At 35.8% G+C, this 20,946-nt stretch overlaps 1 long non-coding RNA gene across 1 annotated transcript in view; it reads right to left on the bottom strand.

Moving 5' to 3' along the window:
* Window positions 1-1,134: 1,134 nt before the first annotated feature.
* LOC116153059 (uncharacterized) overlaps window positions 1,135-20,946 on the bottom strand; it is a 547,978-nt gene continuing 528,166 nt past the window's right edge. Inside the window, exon 4 of the long non-coding RNA XR_004136756.2 lies at window positions 1,135-1,266. This is a non-coding gene — a long non-coding RNA (uncharacterized LOC116153059). The remainder of the gene's footprint in view (window positions 1,267-20,946) is intronic.

The following is a 20,946-nucleotide window of genomic DNA, read 5'->3' as shown; positions in this document are numbered from 1 at the left end:
ACAGACTGCAAAATGGATTAACATTGACATATTGAAAAAAATGATATAATTCCCCAGCATGAACTATTGTGGTCAAGTCATAAGAAATTACCCTTTTAAAATGTACCTTAAGAACACTAACTTTCCATTATGACAAATTAGCTGCCTTCCATAGATAGATAGTATTGTGGAAATATAAATGAAAAGTACACTGGTGGCCATTATTATACTGATAGTCCAGCATTAATATAATGTCCAAGAATTAGATTTAATTACAATGAAAGCCCCATGATTTAATCTGCCACTGGTTTCTTAAATAATCAATCTGAAAAACTGAAATAGTGGGTCTGGGGGCATCTTTACCAAATGAAAAATTATATTTTCATTAACAATAACACATCAGTTTTTGTTGTAAATGGACATCAATGAATAAAGTATATATTTAATGTTATAGCAGGGAATCCCAGATATCCCTCTTTCCTGGTCAATATGTTACATACATTTCGAAACAACTCCAATTCCCCCAATTTAAAAATTGTAGATGTGACTTTTATTCCTTGAATGAAGGGAGGTGTAGAGGACAGTAAAATAACTAAAAGTCTTTTTTTATGGATCCTAAGGAAGTACACACCCATGTGCACACACACATGTGTACACACACCCATCTGAGGTATGAGTGTTAGCAGCATCTCCATTTATCCACAATAAAGGGGGCACTGGAGAAGCAGAGGGAGCAAAGGGAAAAGGGCCACTTGAGAGGAAAGGAGTCTGAGTTGACACATAACCTCCTCTACCTTCTCTTTCTGCTTTGAACTCTTCTTTATTCTACTCCAGAAACTCTACCCAGAGTCTAATCAATAAAAATGACATTAACATACGTTAAAGCTCCTCTAGGTTCCCTACTGTACCACAGGGGTGTAACACCTCAAAACTGTGTTCTACACATTCCCTTGCCAGCAGGATTCAAATTAGAAACTATCAATGAAAGGCACTTGCATTAGATTTGTAAGAGAAGAGAAGGAAAAGCCATTATGCTTTAGCTTTAGACAGACCCCAGGTAGATGGCAGAGGTAAGGTTTTTACCTTTGGCATTTTGACATCCTCCTGAGTACAAGCCACTTTGAGGCTGCAGGTATCTGTGATCTTTGGGGCTGGCTTACCTGCAATTCTTGCATTTTCTGATTTCTCAAAAGAGGCCTTCCTGGCCTTCACTCCTACCTTCTTACAGTTGTGTGAGTCTTTGACTCTGTGTCTGATCCACAAAGCAGCAATTTCATATGGTTCAATCTAAAAACAATATAAAATTTGAAACTATTTTCAGAAAAATTGTAATCATAACACTGTCAATTCCCCAAAAGGGGCACATTTCCATTTTAAACAAAAAATGGGCTGGGAAAGTATGTGCCTTTTTCACATGGAAAAAAAAGTATGTCTACAAAAGGTATAATTCCAACATTCCACACACATCCCCTGTTACTGCAGAAACATTTCTCCTTATTTGGCTTCTTCAGCTCTTGATGAGCTTGGGTCACTCATCTTCTAATTCCATGTTCAGTTTCTCCTGGATTCGAGAATAGGCCATGCTTTATAAAAGATATGCTTACTTCTCAGTCATACCCAGGGTCCCCTCTGGGCAGACCTCGCTCTTTTTCACAAACTGAGCCAGGAACTAGTGTCCCACTTTCTTCTTAACTGCCCTGTCTAATAAATCTGGAACCCTATCACTTGTTCCCGAGTCTGTCCAACAGCCAAGAGCCCAGTCACATGGTTTCTGGGTCTGTCCACAAGTAGCAGGGACCTCAACAAGTGTCACTTTGCTCTGTATGCCTATCAGAACACTTTTTTTTTTCCCCATTTGGAATCCCATGGTGTTGCTAGATGTATTGAATAGAGACTAAATATTGCTATACTACTGTGCACAGTGCTTAGTGTACTTCATTAACATTAAGTAAAAGGATAAATGAAAAAGTATTGTTTAGAGCATGCCCAGGTTAATGAGAACCCAGAGTAGGAATCTAAAAATATCTAGAAAGAGCCTTCTATACAAATTTATCTGAGGAATTCAGGTCATGCAAGCACTGGGTTGAGGTTAGGCCCAGATCTTTGCCTACTTGGTCAAAACTGACTCATGACACGCTAATTTTTTTCCCATGAAACAGTATGGTCTTGGGCAGACAACCTGAAGTAGGTAAGTATGATTTTCATCCACATGGCTGAGGCTGCCTCAGCAGCCTCTAGTTCCCACTGAAGCTTGTGGAAAAGAGGAAAGAAGTATAAGGAAACCAGTTTCTTTTTTGGACAACTTGACCTGGAAGCTGCTTGTATCTCCCAGTGCCCAACATCATATGACCACGCTCATGTTCAAGGGAGTAATCTCTAGTGGTAATGTCATGTGTTCAAGCTAAAACTCAGAGGGTTTTATTACAAAAATGAGGTAACATAAATGGTTATTTGGGGACAGTTAACAGTCTGACACACATGGAATTTCAGCCCTAGATGAAACCAAAGGCTCACTTATTTGTTCCACTGGGTTTTGCTACTTCTCCATCTTACACATTATAAGAGATATAAAAATTTTAGGCAGAAATGCAATATAATCAGTTTTGCATTTTTGAGTGAGAATTCTGGAGAAATTAGAAAGAGGGAGGAATATATTAGGAAGCACTTGTAAAAATTAAAGCAACAAATGATGGTTTAAAGTAGCAGTTCTCAATCTTTTCGTTTTTAGGGCCCCTTTAAACTCTTAAAAATCATGGAGGGCCTCAAGAATTTACAGTTATATAAGTTCTATCTATTGATCTTTACTATAATAGAAACAAAAAGTGAGAAAGCTTTAAAGCACAAGAGCAAACACATTTTCTAGTAGTCATCAGAGTAAAGATGTCATCACATGTCATGTAGCTTCTGGAAAATTCTGCTGAATATCTGGGAGACAGTGAGAGTAAAAATGGACAAATGATATCTTAATATTGTTATGAAATCGTTTTGACCTCATGGACCCCTTGAAAGAGTCTCAGGAACCCTCAGGGATCCCTGGATTACATTCTGAGAACCATCGGCTTAAACTAAAGTTATGTCAGCAGAGACGTCAAGGAGAAATAAGTTTAAAGACCTTAAAGGAGTAGAAATGACAGGATTTAGTGACCTTCTTCAACAAGATATAATTTACAAACACAACCTCCCTTCAATATTAGTTGTTATTGTTTTGAAAATAACATTAAAGGAGCTTTAAATAAGTGCTTTGAATGTGCTTTAAATACTTAATTTTATTTACTCCTTAACTAAACACTATGATATGCTGCCATTAAGGTTTCTTTTCTTTTTTTTTTACAGTTAGTATGTACAATGAATAATGTATAATTGTGTAGTAAACAGCATATAATTTCCTACCTACCCAGAACCAAAATTCTTTTAAGGCAAGTGAAGTTTTGAGAAAAAGCTTCTGGCCAATGCTTTAAAAATTACCCTTGCTTCAAGGGAAGTTTTCTTCATAACAAGCTGGTAAGATTCTGTTCTCTATTGCTTCTTCAGAGATTGATTTCTGTATTTTTTGGTTTTGTTTTGTTTTTTGGGGGGGGGGTAATTAGGTTTATTCATTTTATTTTAATTTTTAGTGGAGGTACCGCGGATTGAACCCAGGACCTCATGCACGCTAGGCATGCACTCTACCACTGAGCTATACACTCCCCCTGATTTCTGTATCTTTCTTGATTCTGATTCTGACACTGTTCCTGTTCTGGTTATTCAACAGTGCTTACTGCTCAACTTTTGTTCCATCTGTTCTGACTCTATCTTTAACCTGGATTCCATTCTTATTACTCAGCTAAACTTAGTTTCTCAGCACCTGTTTCAGCTTTCCTCCTGTTTGTAACCACCCATTCTGGTTTGTAAACTGATTTTCCTATAGCCCAATGGCAATCTGCTCCTACTCCCCCCAGATATTCTGGGATTTTCCTCTGGTCATTATTTGCAAGGTAACACCGTAACCATCCACTGCTCACAGTCTTCCTAGAGTTAAAGCCTTTGGTTTCTGGTGTCAGTTCTTTGGATTTGACAGTAGAGATGAGATACTACAGGAGAAAATGTAGCAAGGCCAAGAGGCATGTGCTCCAGAGAAGAAAAAAAGATATTTCTTTTGATCTGTAGGAATTGCCAATAGAGTATTTGAGGTTTTTGTTTGCTTGTGAAGTACATTAACCATAATTATATGCTGTAACTATGAAGTGTAGATGAACAATAATCGATAATCAAATATCCAGCTTGTATTCACATTTTCTAGATACCATCTTATAACTGACTACATTTTTGCTCTATATATTTTGCTTGTTTGAATCAAGTTACAAATAAGTCCAAATACTGCAATTGTTTGACATGTCTCTTAAGTTTAATTAGGCCTGTAGAGTCTACCTCTTTCTTTTTTCTTTTTATCTTACATTCTTTGTTCAAAAAAACAGGTAGTTTTCTAATGGATTTTCCACTTTTCAGGTTGTGCTGGTTGCATCCCTGTGATGATCCTTGTATTCTGTGTGTACTGATTATTACATCAAAATGCATTATCAGACTACTACAGAGGTGATGTGTACATCCTCAGAAGTTACATAACAACTAACTGCAAGTCCTTTTATTTATTAAATTTTTAAAAATTTTATTTTTTATTAAAGTGTAGTTGGTTAGTTTCAGGTGTATAGCAAAATGATTCAGTTATACATATACATACATACATATTTTTTTTCTTTTCAAATTCTTTTCCATTACATGTTATTGCAAGAAATTGAATATAGTTCCCTGTGCTATACAGTAGGTCAAGAGTTTCATTTTTGGGGTGGGGGTAGGTAATTAGACTTATTTATTTATTTAAGTGGAGGTACTGAGGATTGAACCCAGGACCTCGTGCATGCTAGGCACGCACTCTACTGCTGAGCTATACTCTCCCCTCTCCAAGTCCTTTTATAATCTTATTGATGATCATTTTCCAGATTGATTAACTAGGAATGTAAACCAGTAATATTTGAGTTTCAAAAGCTTTATTTATTAGTATGAACACTTCCATAAAGAGAAGTTTCCAAATATAAAGTAATTGCTTATACTGAGGTACAGTTAAAGAAAAGCAGGATAAATGCAAGAGTCTCTCCTTTCCACCCTCTTATGCCAGTGGGAGGCTATTCAAGCTGCACCCTGAATCCTTTTCCTTGGGTTTAGTAGTCATTGAGAGCTTCTTTGCTTGCTGGTATAACAAGAAATTCAGGCTATCTTGACTTTTCCTACCCAGAGTCTGGAGGCATCTATTTCTTCAAGGATCCCTGGCTCCTTTTAGAAAGAATTCATAGTAGTGACCACAATGTGGATGCTAGGCATGCTCAGAGCGACTGAATTAGTCATTGTCTCTACATTTTTTCAGTGTACAGAATTAGGAATATGTTTTTGTTTGTTGGTTTTCAAGATATAACACATCAGGAAACTAGAAAAATAAGAGCAAATTAAACCCAATGTAAGCAAAAGAAAAGTACTAAGAATTAAAATGGAAATAAACAAAATTGAAAACTAAATCAATAGAGAAAATCAATGAAACCAAAGTATGGTCCCTTGAGAAAAATAAATAAAATTGATAAGCCTCTAGCCAGACTAAATACAAAAAAACAGAAGAGGATACAAATTACTAATATCAGAAATGAAAGTGTGACCATCACTACAGATCCATTGGACATTAAAAGGATAATAAAGGAATGCTCTGAACAACTCTATGTTGACAAATTTGATAACCTAGATGAAATGGACCAATTTTTTGAAAAAGACAATCTGCCAAAACTCACAAAAGAAGAAACAGACCATCTGAATAAGCCTATATCTATTAAAGAAATAAAATCTTTAGTTAATACTCTTCCAAAAAAGAAAGTACCAGGCACAGATGGGTTCCTGGTAAATTCACCAAACATTTAAGGAAGAAATTATGCCTATTCTCTAGTCTTTTTCAGAAGATAGAAGCCGAGGGACTACTACCTAACTCATGAGACCAGGATTAACTTGATTCCAAAACCAGACAAAGACATTGTAAGAAAACAAAATGATAGTCTGGAAATAGCAAAACTATGGAGACAGTAAAAAGATAGCAGTTGCCATGTGTGGGGGTTGGGAGGGATGAACAGGTAGAGAACAGAGCATTTTTAGAGCAGTGAAAATACTTTGTATGATGTTATAATGATAAAAACGTGTCATTGCACATTTGTCCAAACCCATAGAATGGATAACACCAAGAGTAAACCCTGGTATAATCTATGGGCTTTGGGTATCAATGTGGGTTCATCAACTGTAGAAATTATTCCACTCTGGTGAGTGATGTTGATGTTAATGTAGTTTAAGCATGTGTGGAGGCAAGAAGTACATAGGAAATCTCTATACTTTCCTCTCAATTTTGCTATGAACCTGTAGTTGCTCTAAAAAAAAATAAGGTGTTTTATATATAAATATATATTGCAATATAAAGCATATATCCTGAGTTCCCACTAAAGCTTTTTATTCAAATTGAGAGCTACTGAATATTTACTGAAATTTCTCTTTATCATCTCTTCTCTCATGCTGAAAATCTTGGTTGTTAATGATGCCAGTACAATTATTCACTTGCTTTTACTCTGTACTATACACAAAGCTATCTTAGAATAATACCAACAGTATCAACAATACAATAATTCATGAAAATAGCTTAAGATATGTTTACAGTTCTTCTTTTTTCTTTTCCCACTAAGGAACCATTATTGCATTTTTATGTCATTCTAAATTGTTTCTGTATAGTTATGCTACCAAATAAACATGCCTTGAGCTTTATTGTTTTCATTTAACTTTTAATTTAAAATATTTATATATTTTCAATGTTAAATTGACAAAACAGTGTTCAAGTAGTCAAATTCTATCTCTGTTCTTTTTACCCTTATTTCTTCATTCCAACCTGTCCTTTCATCTTTTCTCCCCCTCTGTCCCCTATATGACCATAAAATTTTGGTCTATATTGAGATACTTTTAAGAGTGAAAAGTGATTGTATTAATAACTACACCTTGGAAACAAGTGTAAATTGGGATTATTTATGGTAAATCTAGGATATGTGTCATTGTATCTTGAAGACATCATTTGAAATTTTTACTTTTTCACTTTTAAAAATATAGGCTAATATGGATACATTAAATAGGACATCAAATTATCAATATCTGACTGCTTGTTAAACTAAACATGACAATTTCATATGTTCAATGTATATAATATAAATACTCACGTCCCTCCTTGCCCAGATCAATGATAGTACCCTATACTTATTCTTCGTCACTTACTTTTTACTTAAATATAAGGTATGCCATTGTAGTTAATAAAGATAGTCTCTGTGACTTTTCCAGGTGCAGTGTCTGTATTGTATAGATGGATCATAGTTTATTCAGCTAGTCCCTGTTGACTGAAAGTTAATTTTGTTTCTATTTTTTTGTTTTAAAAATAAGGCTGTAATCAATAGGCTTGTACATAATGTCTTTTCATGCTTTTGCCAGTGTCAATTTTGGGATAGAGTCCTAGAAAGGAATTGCTGAGTCAATCGATAACATATAGGCAGTTTTACTAGAGGTTGTCAAATTCTTCTCTCTAGGGGTTGTACTTTTTGCCTTAGCAAAGTATGAGACAGCCTTCCCAATGGAATATGAGATTCAACTTTTGGCATTTGTCAATTTGATACACACCAGGCTCTTTCATTTCTTTGTGACCTTATACATGCTTTGCTCTCTTTTTGAGCACCTTTCACTGTTTTCTATACCTAATCAACTACTCCCCATCTCTTTGGACTGCTCCCCAGCACAGGTGGCCTGGCTAAAGATGTGAGCATGGGCTTTTATATTGATATGCAATGTAGTTGGGCACAAACCTCTCACTGGAACTTGGTCTAGTGATTTTTGAACTGGATTCCCCACTCCCATTCCCCTCAAATAATTCTTTAAGTTTCTGATCAAATATCACCACTCCCATGAAGGCTTCTCTACCTCTCTTCTCTGTTCCTATAGTACTTGGAAGCATCATCATACTGTACTTAAGCATTTATAAGTGTCAGCCTTCCCTCATTAAATGGATTTCTTGAAGTCAAAGACCATATATTTTTCTGATTTCCATTGCTAGAGCTAGGCCAAATCTTTAGCACAAATAAAGATTTATTTTTGAAAGAGTATAGTAGATAAGGTAATATTAAGTGATGGAAGACTTTCACAGTTATAGTGAAAAGTTTTTGATCTAGAGAGCAGCGGGGATCCATGGGAACTTTTTTTTTTAATATCTTAATGCATATATGTCTTTTGTCAGACTGAAAGAACAAATTACACTTGAGATAGTATTTATTTTTATGGCTGAATAAAATATTCTTTTCATTTTTCTTATTTCTATTTTTCTCACCCACAGTTACACTGTTGCCTTTATTATATCAATTTACACAGTATGTTATGAAACACAAGATCTTTTCAAGGTTTTGTTCAATGTGAGTTGTGCATATTAACTGCTCATGTATATATAAATACTCTCTCCTAAATTGAATTACATTACAAATAAGTGCCATATATTTAAGCTGAGCAATATATATATATATATAAATATACACATACACACACCTCCTTCATCTACAATAGAAAGACAGAGAGTTCTAAAAACTTTAAGATTGTTAGTTATGCCATATGGATAGTATAGCAGGAGTGGCAGAGAGAGTTTATCCTTGAGTTTATCACTTACTGGTTCCTTGTAGTTAGGCAGGGACATACCAGTAGTTCTGGCCAATGAAATGTGAGCAGAGGTGTGGTGTGCTATTTCCGGAATAAGGAAAAAGTATGTTTGACATCTAATTTCTCTGTTCTCCTTCCATGGAAACTGAGGTGGCACTATGACACACTTGCAGCCAGAAGGCGCTGAGACCTCTGCTCATTCATTCGCATCCCTGAATGACCAGAGCAGAGTCTTTTGCTGATGTGCCCGGGACATAGAACATGAGTAGAAATAAACTTTCATTGTATGAAGCCATTGAACTTTTGTGGCCATTTGTGACTGAACGCAAACCCATATACCTGATAGGTGAAGAAATGAGCAAATTTAGGAAAATACTTGAAATATAAGTTGATTCACATCTTTCAGGTTATTTCTGAATGATAAGTCAGCAGTGGTAAGGTAATAGAACTTGAAATAACTTTTCAATGTTTATTGTGAATAAAGGAAGTGAAGTAGATGATGGGGACAGACGTGAATAAGCACCACCAGATAAGACTCTATTAAATGATGGTCCAGAGGAACACCACTCAGCCTGTTTATTGATCATTTCTTATGCAACCAACACTGTGTTGGGCTCTGGGGTTGTAAAGATAAGCAAGGAAGATAATATCCTTGCCCTAAATGAAATTTTACTCTGGAGAGAAAGATAGGCAATTAAAAGTAAATAAATTAAATGAGCAATTACGGATTTTAGAAAGTGTTATGAAGAAAATAGAGCAGGTGCTATAAAAGGAAATAATGGTGGTGATGTAGGGGGCTGGGATCATACTAAAGTGGTCAGGAAGAAAACTCTCTAGGCAGGTGATACTTAAACTGAGACCTGGAGGGTGAAGAGGAACTGGGAATTCAGACATCAGGAGGCAGAGCAGTCACAGCAGAGAAATAGTACTTTCACATTCCCCGAGGTGGGAGCTGAAGAGTGGCTGGTGCCCATCTGGCAGAGGGGAAACAACAGGAAGTCACGTTGCCAAGATGGGCTTGGCCAGGCTTGGCAAATCAGAGTAAGATGTTTAGACTTGACTCTAAATAGAATACCAAGGATTTTTCATTCTATTCTAAGTCAAATTATGATGTGACATGATCTAAATTATATTTTAAAAGAATATTCATTTCTTATGTAGGGAAATGGATAAGAGGACAGCTTGAGTGGATACTGGCAAGGGCAGGGCAGTCAGCAGCCTCAAGGGCAGGGGGCGGGGGATGGGTGTGGATGGAGGGGATGGGTTTGGACACATTTGAGGAACAGAACCATCAGAACGTGCTGTTGGACTGGATGTGGGGAATGAAGAGAAGGAGAATCCCTAGCTTTCTGGCATAATCAGCTGGGTGGATAGTGATGACATTTATTGAGATGAAGAAGAGAAGCAGGTTTAAAGGGAGCCAACAGCTTCACTTAGAATTTGTGAAGGCTGAGATGGCCTTGAGACACTATGTTAACTAGACAGTTGGCTGTAGGAGTCTGAACTCAGAAGAGATTTGAGCTAGAGATACAAACTTGGAAACTATCCCTATGTAAGTGGTACACAAAGCCATGAGACTAGATGACCTGACCTAGGGAGAGAGTGAAGGTAGGGAATGGAAGACTTGGCAAGGAATAATATTTGTGTCACAAAAGGTGCCTATTACATAAAATGTAGTATTTCAGAAGACATACTGAATCCACAGACTTCATATGAATCCACATATGAAGTAATAATTTACGATGAAGTTTGGTTTTACTAACAAAATAATATTACTGGCAAATATACAACCAAAAATGAGACAAATGTGTCATTTAAAAGGCAATCAATGATGGGACAATAGAAAGCTTGAAAAATTCAAAAGCTTTTTTGTTTTGTTTTAATAAGACTAACTGAAATATGTTTTCTACTTTAAAGAGAGTAGTGAGGGAAAGGCTGGCGTCATGGGTTATTGGGTGTTTAAGTTTGAAATCTATCATACTGCAGAAGCCATTTCATCCCGCAAATAAAAATGACTAAGATGGAGGAAAAATCTCAGTATGTCTAGATACACCTTCCATATTAAGGTACACTTGAGACAGGTGCCCAATGATGGAAAATTTATAGTACTGAGGATATACATTCTATTACTATGATAGTTTATGCCTACCCAGATAGTCAGATTAAAGGAAACTTTAGAACAATAGATAGGCCTTTCCAATTGCAGATTCAAGGTTGCAATTTTATAGACATATAGGCTTTCAAATCTCTAGGGGGAAATGTAGAAAAATAAAAACTTACTGAAGTAAAGCAATGTGCATCCTACGTTATTATGGCAACAAATCGATAATGGTATTACAATAAAATCTGGTGTAATCACATTTTCCTTCTTTGATATTGCAGCATTAATCTCTGTCTCATGGGGGATGGGGTGAATCACAGGATGTGTGATGGGATGCAGCGCATTTTGCCTGTTACAGCCAAGGCAGTGGGACTAGTAATTACTGAAGGTTTCCATTACTTAACAATTGCTTGTTGCTTTTTTTAGCCCTTTTAACAGCTTAAGTATTTACACCTCAGAGCCTCCAGCCCCATAACAGTGTTATTGATATCATACATCTAAAAATTTTCCTTACTGCTGGCTGAAAGCTTCGGAGAATCCCAGTATGGCTTTGACATTGAAATCATCAAACCATCAAAAACTGGTACTGCCTGAGTGGCAGGTTGAGGCATCAAAAATGGGTTGGAGGTGACTCTCTTGCCACCTCATTAAAAGTGTGGAAGAAGAGAAGCATGTGCAGTGGGTTTCCCTAGTCCTATTTCTTTTATAATCAAGAAATAATCCATTAATTCACAGAGAAATAAAAGGCATATGGCTTTTTTCAAAAAATCAAATCTAGCTAAAGTTTTAATACCTTCCAATTGCCTTGGGATAAATTCAGTAGCTCTTGTTATGCTGTTAAACATTATTCTCTATACAGCCTATAGCATGCATTTCCAATTTTGTCTTGAAAAATAATTGATTATAATTAGCCAAAATAATTGGCTCTAAATATGCAAAGGTCATCATGAATAAACACTTCACCAGAAAAAAATATCTCTAAAAGGTACATATAATGTTTTGTCATTGCATGCATATTTACTTTTATTATGAGTGCATTATAGCCTGTGTTCAAAAACACATACTGCGAAAATGAGGTTGTATAACCACAGAAGAAAACTCTCACATTGTAATCAGCACAAAAATTTACTAAGGCAAAACACACAAAGTATTTTTCAAATGAATATTCTAGCTGAGAACTGGAGCTTGATAACCGGAGATATACTGCTATGCATTCAAGCAATATTCGGTCTTATCAACCAACTCTTTTGTGATTCTAGGAAAGAATAAGAATATCTGTAATATCTGTAATATCTAGAGAGAATCCAAATCACCAAATAATACCAAATAACCTCATGAACAATATCTGATTTCTAGAAGCAATAAAAGGAAACTAAGGCGAGCAGTTAGTATAACATCCATTTTAAGCCTTCTGTAAACAATTTCTGTAATCTTTCCTGAACCTGCTTCTATAGCATTCATTAGTATTCTTTTGCTGTCAGGAATCTGGTGCCTCCGTGATAGATATTAAATACCTTAAGGGAGGCAGGTCCCACTAGCATGCAGCAAGCAGATGCAGCGACTCCCATAAGCCAAAGCCCTGTTGAGAAGCTGGCAGACAAAGCCTCAAGAATGATGGGTCATAGTGCTAGTCGGGGATAGACTCTTGGTAAAGTAAAGCCCAGTGTTGGTCTTTTATCCCCACCCAAACACATGAACCATACAATTCTTTAGATGACAAGGTTGGATTTCCAAGTACTTCTCCTAACTCCAAATGCGAGTCTGAAATTGTCAATATCTCGCACGTTTCAGATGCTCAGGTTACACAATATTGACACCGAGGTAAGCCTATTGGGTAACTGCCCGTGATGCTTGTATGAGAAACAGTATTCATCTATCAACTCAACACACTGATTTGTTATTTAGTTATTGAGCACCTATGATGTCCCACTCTCTCATTCCCAAATTACCCTATATTCCATCCCTCTTCTGAATCTTCTGGTTTCTAAAATTTGGGGAGGGGAACTACAATTTCAGTGGTCTTTAGATCCTTGTCATCTGAAGTAAAGCTGGGCAAAACTGTGTTTTATAACCCTAGAAAGTTATGGATATTCTTAAAGAATCTTTATTTATAGTTTATTGGGAAAAAATGTTTAGTTATTTATCTGAAGATGTAAAGTCAAGATCCTGCCACATTTCTTTAAATTTGTTGTAGGATGTTCTTTGTGAGATGCACAGTTTAGTGTGTGCCTTTGCTATCTAGAGTCCCTACTCTGAACTATTTACATGTAAAAAGTTAGTATTTAGGTTAGTGATAAAGCATCAAAGCAAGTGTTTTGCTTGAGATGTAGCTTTGCACCTTTGGAATAATCAACTCTTTTTTAAGTATGTTAATAAAGCAATACACTTGAATATTAATAAAGCATGCACCGACTATTAACAATTCATATATTATATTGTACACAATAAATTGTGTATTATATAGAGCAACTGAAAAGCTTTAGCTTACATATGAGGATGTTTCCTTAGTAAATAGGTTAGACTAACCATTTTTCAACACATTTAGTGTCTCAATCAGCTGTAAGTTGTCATAAGTAATTAACTACTGATAGTAGACAAAATATAAAATATGTGAAAGACTTGCCTTTCCAATAAACTAGAGTTGATTTAAGGTTATCTCCATATTAATATTCTTGAGTTTGTCTTGGTATATGCTTTCTTGAGTGTGAAAGGGGCTAAAGGAATTGGATAGAGAAAGTCACATGACTTTCACTCTCATTTGTGTCACAAGGTAAAGGCTTGAGAACTGCTGGTTTAAACAAAATGAGAAATAGTCTAATGTAATTAGAATAGCCATGTAATTTATCAGACAAACTGGGACACTTCTAAGAATAAAAGAGGGAACTATTTTTCTTTATAGCTGGTCATAAATGGCTAAGTACTTGAGCTGTGAAGTTAAAAAAAGCAAGGTTCAAATTCCAATTCTCCCACTTATTAGCTATACAATATTGGAAAAGTTATTCTCTTAGTCTGGTTTCTATCAATAAAATGGGCTCACTAACTGTTGCCTCATAAAGGCACTGTGTTAGATTCCAAGCATGAGACAAAAACCTCACAGTTATTTGAACAAAGTTTAATATATAGAATTTTTAGCTTTAATAGGGGATCAGAGGTGACAGAGGATAGACTAGCAAGAAGTAAAGAGAACTCTACAGAATACAGCTATAGCAGTTTCTAAGGAGCAGCTATGACCTGAGGGCTGAGTTGGAGCACCCAGGGAAGAACAGTGGAATTTGCTGGCTGTGAAGTGGCCCAAGGAGATACCAGGGGAAGCCGTCCATAGGGAGATGCTTCTCCCATGGTGTTTGGCATGAAGCTGACTTAGGGGAGCTGGGGAAAGATTCTGGCCACTGGTGCTGCTAGCTGCTGCATGTAGCATGGCAAGGGAAACATACCAGACTCAGGAAGAGAAGCATTCCTTCTTCCTTCAGTGTCCTTCCACAACCTCTACTGATGATACCTTGTGCCATTTTGCAAAGGAAAAATATTTAAAGGATCCAGCTCCATTTTTTTTCAGAACAGGGAATGAAGGGTAGATCTGGAGTGGAGAGGCAATGAGTTGATAAATAGCACAGTCACACTGAGAATCATATAAGTTATTGTAGTGAATGTGCTTAATATGTTAACATTGAGCAGGTTTAGCATAGTGCTTGCAATATGTATGGTAAATGATTAATATATGTGACACTATTATTATATTTTCTATATATCACATTCTAGTTTTATTGTATTTATTTATATGAGGATGTGAATAAATGAATAATGTTCAGAAAGATGAGAAAGTATTCTCTATAGAGCTAAAAAAAAAAATAAAAGGACAATTACTTGTTAATTGCCTCATACAGGTTAGGGAGAATCCTTACCTATGATTATTTTTGAAATAGCAGTGTAAGCCCCTAAAATAGCAGCAAGTCTATTTTGCTAGGACTCTAGTATGGGAAATTCTAAGCTTATAATTTTTAATGTTCAAACAAAACATACTTCCTCATTAATAAAGACATTTTTCCATTGAAGCTTCATTGCCTTCCTTTTGTATCAAATGGAACTGTGTTGTCATCTCATTAATCCTCAGCCCTCTCAGGAGGCAAAAGTATAGAATTATCCATTCCATTTTATACTGTCTTTCCTTCTCATAATTGGTTTAATATCATGTTATTAAAACCAAGCTCCTTAGCTTTTATTTTTCCTATTGATAGGAAATTTTGATCCTGAATCATAACATTTTGTTAATTTGGTGTATGGCTTTTTATGCTATTTTATTTATGCTTTTCATACCCATCAGAGTGTGTTTGAGCCTCCCAGGTCACTGATTTAAAGGTTAAGCGTTAGGCCTTTGTATTTGTTGCCTGTGTCACTCTACACCTGTACTCCTTACTGTTTTCTAAATCCAATCTTCATTTGCTGTAATCATTGACTCCCACCTAATGTTTATTTAGTTTTTCTTCAGAATGAGTCTTTTATACAAAGTTACATGTCTTAACCTCTCATTCAATTAGATTTATAACCTCCCACATTTTTCCTTTTAATGATTTAAGTTTTACCTGTTTTCTTCTTCTCTTGAGCATATATAATGACTATTTTGATAGCAAATGTCAATAGCCTATTTTCTTTACTCTAGAAAATTTATTTTCTTGGACATAACAGTTTTATAATGCAAAGTGTAAGAGCTTCCCTTTGTAAGGTTTCTTGAATCATGAGGATGATCTTTAAAACTTTTCTCTATCATTAGCTCAATTCTTTTTTATAGAAATAGGGTTTTGTTTGTTTCTGTTTTAAGTATTTTGACATTAAAAGTATGGAACTAACAGTTCATGGCAGATGAGAGAGCAACGAAATTTATCTTTTCCTAAATTATACTGTTTCATTGCATTTCTGTCTTGTGAGAAGTATCTATTAAATATAATCTTATTAGGAAATAGTTAATTTAAGAATATGATATTTCATTTATTACTTTGTCATGACTATTTTACTTATTGTTGTTCTAAAAATGTTCCTAGGGTAAAGTAATAGTTAATAATAAATAGCAGAATTAATTCTAGGTCTGGACATTGGAACTCTGTAGTGTATAATTTAAGATCCTTCTGTATAATTTCCAGTCATTTTTTAAGGCACCTTGTCTTAACCACTCTTAAGGAATCCCTCTCCTTCAGACAGCTGTAGACACAACGACATTTGCATATTTACTGTCCCTCAATCAATTTTCCTGTTTCCACTGCTTTTTGCTTTTGCTCTTCTCCGGAAAAAAAACTTTCCACACTCTCTGGCTACCTCCTCAATTCCCAGTTATACTTATGGTTTAGTTTGGATCTTCCGGTTTCTTTAAAACCTCTGATCTCCTAGATGACTGTCTCTTAAACTGTCATATAGCTTCTTGTTCTTATTGTTGGTTTTAGTTATTTTACAGATGACATTTATTGCCTTATATTCGCAAGTGTCATTTCAGGATATAGTGCCTCAAATGAAAATAATAAATCCAGAACACTTTTTATCATGGTTCATGGTAGGTGGTCAATAGCTATGTGTTGGTTCATTAAAACAAATGTTTGTTGAATTTGTTTTGGCTTTGGGGGAAGAAAACACTAAAGCTTAGCAGGTGTTCCTCATGGAACTCTCAGTCTAGCAGTGAGAAATATGCAAATGAGTATGTGAAACAGCAGAGCCCAGTCCAGACCCAATGTTCTGGAGAAGAGGAAGACTCTGCAGTGCCAATCTGGGAAGGTTTGGTAGATGATCGAACATTTGAATTGAATCCTAACATAGGGCACAAGAAATAAATTCCAGGCAGAGATGAAGCGTGTGACAATATTTGCTGCCTCAAAGGTAATACCTCACTTGTAACAAAGATTGAATTTTACTTAGAATCATAAAATGGAATCATTTTAGCCTTTATGAGATTGAAACCTAAAGACCAGTGCACATTTAGCATGCTTCCCTAGAACTGGGAAACACCTGTATCCTCATCTGAAACTACCTTGAGCCTAAGTATGTGTAAACATTGTCAAGTTTCTTATAGGTACATGGTATTGTTACAGTAGAAAAAAGCTAATGCAGAATAAGCTAAAATATCTTTCTCCAAGCGAACATAATAAAGTCTCTTTTCCAAGATTTTGTAAGGCTTCACACTAGAAAGTAAAGTGTATTTTAGTGTCAAAATATTTTCAGAGACCTGTTAAGGTTAAATAGATCTTCAAAGCGTTTAATCTTGAGTAAAATTGGAGTAAGGTTTTAGTTTTCCTTAATAAACACTAGAGCTCGTGGTAATGTGATATAAGCTCTGTTTAATAGATGCCGTGACTGCTGGTAGAAATTTGAGGCATAGTATTCCTAAACAACTTTCCACATAGGCAACCCTGCTGCAGTGTTTGCAAATGTAGCTCTTCATGTAAATGCTAGATTAGACTGAATGATGAATTTAAAACAAGTGGGTGCACTCACTGTGGCCCAAATTAAGCCTGTTCTAAAGTTGCTATAGCAACATTATCTGTACCAAATGTCCTGCTCTAACAAATAATTGGAAACATTTCCTGTTATTTAGAGAGAAAAATAAAATCACTATTAATTTTATTTCCTACCATACAAAATGCATTATTCTCATGAATTAAAAAAAAATCACCAACATTCAGGAATGGATATATGTAATTTTAATGTCATTATAACAGCAAGATCAAAAAGAATAAGGATAAAAATGTGTTTGCAGGCTTAATATGACATACTTAGAAATTAAATAAAATATTTGAATAAAGATATTTTTATTCTTTCTTGAATAAAACTTAAGATCAAAAGGAGAGGAATAGTTCCCTTGGGTTTTGTATGTATGAACTGTTTACCTGCTGGATCATGAGCAAATTTCTTTAATATTTGGAAAAAGTTAAGTGTTCAGGTTATTGATAGGGTAGCAAATAAACAAATTCAAATGAAAGCATAAAAACACATAACAATTCAAGAAGCAGAGATGTCTGAAGTGTTCTATGAGGGTAACTCAAAGTAACATTTAGAGTTTGACCACAATAGCTACCTGATGTAATGAAACTCTAGGCTCCAGTATATTTTTTCTGAAAATGATTTTAAATCACATGTATCAATAAATTGTTCTCATAAGAAATATTACAACATTTAGGAAAAACAAAGACTCACAGAAACTGGAAGGAAAATACCCCCAGCAAACAACATACTATTTATTGGCTAATAACCGTCAAGAGTGTTTGCTGCAGTTTTGTTTAACATCTCAATATTATTTTTTTTCTTTGAGTTCGGAAAGGCACTTTCTCTCACTGTAATTTTAATTCTAAAGTGCCATTTCATGCTTCATTATCTCCGAGTGGGAGTTGTGGTTTGTAGTTGGCCCTCAGCTTTGTTTGTGAATCACGGGTTGTAAAGCAAAGTATATTTTTCTAAGCATTTGAGTGAGGTGAATAATACTTTTTCCTATATATTAATTAGGCTTTCTTATTTAACAACATTAGACTTCAAAATGAAAGCGGCATATTCTTGGAAACAGGATGAAATAAGGTACATTTTGGAGAATGGTTAAATCAATTTATTTGCAAACTGAAAACATTTTATTTGTTCAGTTCTTGCCCCTCACCCTTGCCCCTAATTCCCATTGCTCTTTCTACCAGGTATCAGTCATGCTGAAAATTATGGAATAGTTCTGAGCAAACACGAAAAAAGAGTGCTAACTACTGTATATAAAATAGATAAACAACAAGTTTCTTCTGTATAGCACAGGGAACTATATTTAACACCTTGTAGTAATCTATAATGACAAAGAATATGTAAACAAATATATGGATGTATATGTATGACTGAAACATTAGGCTGTACCCCAGAAATTGACATATTGTAACTGACTATACTTCAATAAAAAAAAAAAAAAACACAGAACTTTCCCACCAAGGGTTAGGTTGTGTATGCTTAATATCAATTCCATTAGAATTAAAATTAAGCTTTCCTTGTCATTTACATTGCAAATTCAGCTTATTTCTCATTCTGCGTGTTCACCTGGTCTGGAATATTCTTTAAATTTTTGCCTGAATCCAAATCATTCACACACAACTTCTCCAAGAAATCTTCCTTGACTGATGCCAACCATTGTTATCTTGAACTATCTACTGTCACTTGCTTTAGTTGAAATGTTAGTCAAACAGAGTATTTAAGAGCTTGAGTTCTGGAGTCAAGTTCAACTCAAGTTCAAATCCTAGCACAGGTGCTTAGTATAAACGAATTAATTGAACAAATTAATTATGAGGACCAGCTGTGGACAAGACGCTGTTCTAGGTGCTGAGTCCAGCAGTGAGTAAGACAGACAAGAAAACTTTTCTTTTCAAGCTCACATTCTTTTTTGTTTTGTTTTGTTTTGTTTTTCGGAGGAGGGGAGGTAATTAGGTTTATTTATTTATTTTTATTTTTAATGGAGGTATTGAGGATTGAACCCAGGACCTTGTGCATGCTAAGCATGTGCCCTACCACTGAGCTATACCCAACCCCCCCCCAGCTCAAATTCTAATAGTGGTGGAAGAGGGTGGGAGATGAGCAGATGACTAAAAATATTATAGACTGTGATAAATTCTGTAATGGAAATAAGTAAAATCATGTGATACAGAGTGTCTGGGGGCTCCAACATCAGTTTGGGGTAGGGGTCAGGACAAACCCTGATGAGGGGATGACATTTGAGTGAGACCTGAAGATTGAGAAGGAGTCAGCTGTCCAAGATCAGGGGAAAAAGTGTATACCACTCAGAGGGAAAAGCAGGTACCAGTGTCCTGAGTAGGAAATAAAATTCAATGAATAGAAAGGGCAGGGTGGCCAGAATATTGATTGGGGGAGTGGGGAGCAAGAGCTGTACTTGATAACACTGAAGACTATTAAAAGAGGCTCAGGTTATATTCTAAGCTTGGGATTAAAACTAGTGACTTGGTTTACTTGTCACAGAGATCTCTGAAAATTGAATGGGTCTAAATATTCAAAATCTATGAAATACTGCATAAAATCTCAATATATTATGCGTGTACCTATAAGTGTTTTCCATAAATCATTAAAAAACAATTGTGTTGACTCACAATTTTCTTATCCACCTTAACTTGAAACATAAATAACTTGAGTGATGCTTAGTGCAAGAAAAGCAGATTCCTTTGATGCCAGACCAAACCACAGAAGCACCAGGAGAGTAATTTCTTGCTTTTTCCATGTCTATAGTCTCCTCCACACAATGGTGTTGACCAAGAACACCATCATCATAGGTAAACCTGGAAGGGTCATATATACCATTTTTCCAAGGCTGCTATAACAAATTGTTGTAAACTAGGTAACATAAAACAATGGAAATTTATTCTCTGCCAGATCTACTAGAGGCCAGAAGTCCAAAGTCAAGAAGTCAGCATGGTCAGCTCCTAGTGGGGACTCTGAGGGAGAATCCAGCCCATGTCTCTTCCTAGCTTTAAGGAACGCCACCAATTCTTGGCATTCCTTGCCTTGTAGATGCACCACTGCTACACCTGCCTCCATCACCCCACAGATTTCCCCCTTTCTCTGTGCACCTCAGCTCTGTGCCTCTATTTTCTCTACTTATGGGAACATTAGTCATTGGATTAGAGCACCACTCTGCTATGGTAAGACCTGTGACCTCATCTTAACTAATTAAATCTGCAAACACCTCACTTCCAAATAGTCTCATTCTCAGGTTCCAGATGGACAGGAATTGATGGGGACAACTATTCAATCCAGTATAGGCAGACTGGGGAAAATGTTGTCTAAGGTGGGGGTATCGCTTAAAAAAATGGTTACAAAGGCATAAAAAATATTTGAATATCTTTTAAACACAATTCACTAAACAAGGTCTTTCATACCTTTTCAATTGCTTTTTTCCAAATACCTTCTTTCACTGCCAAATACGATAGCCCTCAAGAGAAGGATAGGTGTGTGGTGAAAGTGGAGTAAGGGGTACTCCACTTAATTTCAAAGAGATATGGAGAATGGTTAAAACAGGGATAGCTTAGTGATTCAAGGGACAGAGTCTTTGGCTCAGAAGCTTGTGTGCCATATCTTCAGGAGGATAAGGAAGGCAGGCGTGAGGTGGAGAGGGTCAGATGAGAGGG

Source organism: Camelus dromedarius, chromosome 4 (assembly GCF_036321535.1).
Source record: "Camelus dromedarius isolate mCamDro1 chromosome 4, mCamDro1.pat, whole genome shotgun sequence".
Lineage (NCBI taxonomy): Eukaryota > Metazoa > Chordata > Mammalia > Artiodactyla > Camelidae > Camelus > Camelus dromedarius.
The sequence above is the reverse complement of the archived record's forward strand: the minus strand, read 5'-3'. Positions and strand labels throughout refer to the sequence as shown.